The sequence below is a fragment of the Penaeus monodon genome, chromosome 42, assembly GCF_015228065.2.
Source record: "Penaeus monodon isolate SGIC_2016 chromosome 42, NSTDA_Pmon_1, whole genome shotgun sequence".
NCBI lineage: Eukaryota > Metazoa > Arthropoda > Malacostraca > Decapoda > Penaeidae > Penaeus > Penaeus monodon.
In genome coordinates this window covers 30,666,521-30,673,707 of record NC_051427.1, presented here as the reverse complement: position 1 = coordinate 30,673,707, position 7,187 = coordinate 30,666,521, and positions in this window count along the sequence as shown.

Here is a 7,187-nt window from a genome sequence, read left to right as displayed (position 1 = left end):
TCAATGTTGTGTTTAGTGAACTTGTATTTATAGGAAAACAAATTAGTTGAGAGGCCTACCACTAGTTGATAACATTGATTTGCATGTTTATATGTGTATAAATCTATTTATATCCACTCGTTTACATCGATATCGTTATCTTATATCACTCCAATATATAGAGAGAGAGAGATTCAGAGAGAGATATAGAATATAGATAATAGAGAGAATAGTAGATATATAGATTGTAGAATGAAGTAGAAAAACACACTCTTCCGTGTTGATACAATGGAAGAAAAACCTACAATACAAAAAAATAGATTTATGGAAAATGAGACAATAAATATCGTGCTTTGTATTGTGGGTTTTTCTTCCAGATATGTAGATATTTAGTTAGGATAGTTAGATATAGATAGATGAATAGATAGATATAGATGAAATCGACATATATAGATTAAGATAGATAGATGGATGGATAGTGGAATGATAAATGAATAATAGATGAATAAATAGATAGGATAGTTAGATAAATAGGACAGGGACTAATATAATTAGCATAGATATATATATCTATGCTCGTAAGTTTGCAATCTTTGTCTTCACCTCCAAGTGTAACCCAAGGACCCACGACCGCCCTTAGTAAAAAGATGTCTTGTTATTGAGGTTCGAACGGAAGCTCATTTCGGGTTCTTATCTCCTCCATTTTTATTCGTTCTCTCGTTGTTGCTACGAATTAAACTGCATATCTACACATTATCTGGTAAGAAAATCTTGGTTATAACATGTCTAGACTTTATCCTTTGTACACATTCATGTGGATTTTTATAAGCATATAGTAATCATGCCATGTTCATTTGCATTGTAACAGTCGAATGCAACGGCGTCTCATTGCAAGTCCCTTGCCCCGTGATAATTGCAAGCATTATAACGATACGTTTTCATACCTCAAATGGACAACATTTCAGAGAAGACCTTTTCTTTCGTCGTCTTCCGTTTCCTTCGGCTATTCCTCTTTGTTCTTATCCAAAGGCCCTTTTTATTATTGCTGTTGTGACGTCAGGTCTTCAGTTATCACGTTGACCTTGACCCGATGTGACCCTAGGAAGTGAACCGGTCCACTACTCCGCGCGAGAACTAAAGGGCAAGGAAAAGTTTACGTAAGGGAATTCCGCGTTGCCAGGTAGTGAATTATTACACAGCGTGAAACCCTTGATAAGCATTGACCTTTGGTAGAAAGGATTGCTGCCACCAACCTGGTTAGCTGTCCAGGAACGTTAATTTATATGTTGGGAAACTCAAAAGGGCGTCTAACAAACTAGAAATAAATGCTTTATGTATATAAATGACTATATCAAGTTTCAAGTGTTAGCGTGTGTTAATCCGAGGTGGAGTGATTGTGAGTTTGAAGCGATAGAAGGTAATAGGTTATGGATTTGAACTTGCAATAAGGCCAACGTATGGAATTACTCTAGACACGAAAAGAATTTGTAATCATTTTGGGCAGTTTTTTACCAAATAAGATGTTTTTATTCACTTCAGTTTGGTCCTTCATGTTTTCTTTTAATCATATGTATCAACTTGAATTCCATCCTATCACCATTTATTCTATCAATTTATCGTAAAGGTTTGATCTTCCAAAGAAAAGTCAGTCTTCACGCAATATTCGTCTTATTCTGAGCTTAAATACTATTATTTTTAATTTACCCTTTTAATTTAAACTGAGGGGAGTGCATATGAGGGAAATTTTAAAAACATTACATTTGATTTGCATTTCTTCACGATCATACATAAAACATTACAAAAAGGAAATTGTAAAAATTAAGAATTGTCCGCAACCCAAAATGCATTCAAAAAACACGAAGGTAAATTGTGAAAAAAGCTTGAAACAAACTTTCCTTAAGACTCGCAAAGGATGAGCACATCGCCTTATCACGAAAGAAGGAAAAACAAAGACTCGTGACCCAAAATACACGAAAATCAAAACGAGGTTAAAAAGAAGAACCATCTGTCTCCTCCAATGACGATTCTCCCTGATGCCTGACCTTGACCTCTTGGGACTTTAAGGAAAACGCATCCAGGAAACAAGTATGTACAAACGAGGCGAAACTCGGGTCAGTAAAGGTCAGCTTGCTATATTGGTGTCAACAGAGGGCGGTATATGTTTACGTTCTTTGATCCTCCTTGAACGTAACGAATTTTGAATCAAAAAGAACTAAGAAAACCTTAAAACAATAAAACAATTTGTTAAAAATAAGATTGCTTGATCAGAGGGACGCGGATGTGCTTCCATTTGCAAAAGAGTGAGATAATAAGAGCTAGAATACAAACTATAAAAAAACAATACAATATAAACATACGTAGTAAAAAGAGGCAAACCCAGGCGGCACCCCACAATTACACTATTGTGAGAGACGAAATAGCGTCTCGTACAAACCAGGGAGAACTTGTGGTTTTCCCCAGGTTTGAAGGTGTTCGTCCTTCCTCTCTGTATCCCATGCATACTTATATCTTGGACAGACAGACAGACAGATATACAGACATACAGAGATTCAGACCTTTGTGTTATATGTTTGAATATATACAGTCCTTTCCCCTTCTTGCATGGGTATATACTATGACATTCATATACAGATTGTATAACAAGAATGATATCTTACAGGTTATGTAAAGTACTTGGTTACGTAATCTATGGTTCGGAAATGGCAAGTTAATGTGCCATACCTAACCAATTTATGTATGGATTACACACTATTTATGCATACCTGCTGTATCTGTGCATTTATACTCTGTGGTCACATATGGATCACTTGAACGCAAGCGATTAACACTGGTGATGATGATTACAGGGCCGCGGTGGCGAATGGTTAGAGCGTCGGACTCAAGACTGTCATCGACGCAATCTGAGATTAGTTGAGGGTGCGATCATTAGGCCGGAGGCGTTGTTCTCCCTTGGGAAAGGAACTTCACCTTGAATCGGCCCTACCTAGCCTCTGGGGCGAGCAAGTAGCCAAAGTCATGCTGGTCCCAAGCCCGGATAAATAGAGAGAATGATTAACCGAAAAGGTAACACCGGCACTCTCCGTTGAAAGGAACTGGGGACCTACCACGTACTCACTCCAAGAGCATCACAACATGAAAACTACAAATCTAAGTACAGCTGTGACACGGCGGCTCAGACATGAACCTACCGTTAAAAGAAGCAGAATATGCATTTAAACACACACGAACACACACACACACAAACACACACACACACACACGCAACACACCACCAACACACACACACACACACACACACACACACACACAACCACACACACACAACACACACACACACACACACACACACACACCACCCACACAAATAAAAATTAAAAAAAGTGTGGATATATATATATGAAGTGATGGTTAGATGTAAACATTTGCAGCAGCACACGCAATCTAGTGTTACAAATAGTAAGCAATCAGCTTTATTAAAAAATATTTTTCATATTGATTATGATGCAATAATCGAGTTCCATACATGATCTCAGCATTCATATGCATTTAATGAAACATCAAACGCACATAATAAACAATTATGGTATATAAACCTTTGTTACATTATAAAAATCTGCTTGAATATAGCTGATGGTTGCACACAGTGCCCCTAATAAATCATACTTGATCTAATGAAGATTAGTGTGTGTCATGTTACCATACATTGGAAGCGTCATCAATGCAACGGCAGATCAATTGCACAGCGCAAATGAAACGTAATAAATCAAGTATGAATAGCTTTGTGGAGTGATTCCCATAATTCTATTTTAAAAACCCAAAATAGGCTGAAGGTTGTTCTCTTTCATCAAATATCGGATCAAAAATTATATTATAATAAATTACACCTTTTTTTTTTTTTTCTTTTTTTTTTTTTTGCGGGGGGCCCCCTTTACTGAATTGGTATAAACTTATTATAGGTTTCCCATGTAGACTACAAACAAGCGCTGTGGGAAATATATAAAACTAATATGAAAGTACACTGTTGACAAAATTTTATACAAGTAAAATGATACTATGTCTAATGAAAACAGTGACCTACAATAATTTCACAAGCAACACTCATTACCGCTTAAACCCATACTCGAAAATATCAAAATGATACTTAAAACCAGATGAACAATTGTTATTAATCACAGGTTTAATATTTTTACAAAGCAAACATAGGACTTGGACAAATGGCGCGGGAAACGATGTCAAAGTCGCTAAAATTGCTTCCGAAAAAACTTTTATGCCTGAAACTTTTAAAACTGTTAAGGGACTTTGATGATTTATTGCACATTGTTCCGCACTTGTTTTTTACGAACGGACTCGCCAGCAATCCGATATCAAGCTACAAAAATGATAAAAGATAAGCGATAGGACAGATTAGGAACGTGATTGAAAAAATTGTTTGTGTATATGACAGACAGAAAAGAGGGGGGGTGAGGGGGGAGAGAGGAGAGAGAGGAGAAAGAAGAGAGAGGAGAGAGAGACGAGAGAGAGAGAAAGAGAGAGGAGAAGGGAGAGGGAGGAGGGAGCAGGGAGAGAGAGAGCGAGAGGAGAAAGAGAGAGAGCGAGAGAGGAGGGAAGAAGGCGAGGGTGAAGGAGAGAGAGAGAGAAATCGATATATTATATATATATATATATATATATATATAATATATATATATATATATATATTACTATATATATATAGATACATACCATATAATATATATATATTATAATATATATATATAGCTATAATATATATATAACTATATGAATATTTATGGAATAGATATATAAATACATAGATAGTAGATAGATATAGATAGACATACCATATCTATATGCTCACACGGTTCAAGTAGTATTATCCATGTTCAGGAAACTAGGAAAATTTGGAAGATTAAAAAACTCGGTTGTTTGTGCTTCAATACGTTGTATTATATGGTGGGAGTATGTGTTCAAGTATTCATTGGTAATTCTGCGCTAGGGGAAGGTATAAACATTTATCCCACCCCCCTTCAATTTCTCTCTCTATCGAACTCCGTATTTCTCTTTTCTCATTTCTCTCTTTCCGTCTCTTTAATTATTGCTGTTGGTTGTCTTCCTGTGTGTACGTTTTTTTTTTCTTTTTTGTAGGTCTGTCTGGCTTCTCTCTCTCTCTCTCTTTCTTTCTCTCTCTCTCTCTCTCTTTCTCTATCTCTCTCTCTCTCCTCTCTCTCTCTCTCTCCTCTCCTCTCCTCTATCTTCTCTCTCTCTCTCTCTCTCTTCTCTCTCTCTCTCTTTCAGACACACATATCGAATCATAATTTTTTACACTAATTAAATGCCTGCCACCTCTGTCTTACCTTTCGCCAAGCTAATCTATCTACATACTACATGTTTGTCATCATCTTGTTTGTTTGTCTGCCTGTTTGTATATCTGGCTATCTATTATCTTATCGGCGCCCGAAATCAAAGCAGTCATGCAGCCCGATCTCCCCCCTGGGCCCCCCACCCACACACCCGGATATCCGTCAGCGGCCAGAATTCTCGTGGCTTCAGCCTAGGCGGGAAACGCGCCTCGCTCGATTTCAATACAAATTCATCACATCTAAACCTGATATTTCCTTTTATTATCCGAACCGAGGATTCGGTTCTGCTGCTCCTGTGTGATTAGTCTGCTTTGGTTCATTCGGGTAATGCGTGAAAAAATCGGAGAGCGAATTAGAAACAATGGATGACGGATAAACCAACCTCAACATTTATCTGTTATCAGAATGTATACACACACCACACACACAGACACACCCCATACGCACGCACACAAACAAATGCACACACACACAAACACACACACACAACACACATACATATATTTTTTTTATTTCTTTTTTTTACTCTATATTATACACTAAAACACTTACATACCGCCCCCCACACACCACACACACATATATGCATTATATATATAGATATATATATATATAGATATATATATATATATATATATAGCAATATATATACATATTTATATATCATCATATATATGGACTATATATATATATATATATATATATATATATATATATGCATATATATATATAGATAGAAGATAAGATAGATAGATAGATAGATAGAAGAAAGATGCCTGAGAGGTTGGACGCAAGCGTCGTAGGGGCATTCGCGCCGTGGGCACAAGTGGCAGCGCGCGGGGGCCCGTGGTTGATTAGAAGGGCATCCAAAGGGCGGTAATTGCAACAAAACATTCAATAATGAATAGAGAGGAAGGCCGAAAAGTCCTGCAGTGGAATGGATGTTGAATAGTAATAGTAATAGAAATATATATATATATATATATATATATATAGTACTATATATATTATTATATATATATATATGTATATGGTATATATATTATAGATAGATAGATAGATAGATAGATAGATAGCTTAGATATTATAGCTATATGTATATTCATATATATATATATATATATAATATATATATATATATATTACATATGTAATACATATATATATACACCTTGATGATACACCCACACATTACACACACCCACTAACACACCCATACACAACACACACACCACACACACACACAAATATATTACATATATATATATATATATATATATATATCTATAACTATATATATAGCTAGATATATGTCCATATATAGATAGACAGATAGATAGATATAGCTATCGTATAATATATAGATAGTAGATAGATAGATAGATAGATATACTAATGTTATATTCATATATATATATATTAGATAATATAGATCTATAGATATATATATATATATATATATATACATATAGTAAATAAATATATAGAACATGAATACAACACACACACACACAACATACATATTTATATTTTATATATATATATATATATATATATATATATATATCTATTATATATACAACTCTATGTGTTTATTTTTTAATTTTAATATATATATATTCTATATATTATATATATATATATATATATAGATATCTATATACACTTATATTGTATATGGTATGATATATATAGATATATATATATATACTATATAATATATATATATGTAAAATACAAATATATACACATGAATACACACACAAACACACACACACACACACACACACACACACACACACACCACAACACACACACACACACACACACAAATATATATATAAAATA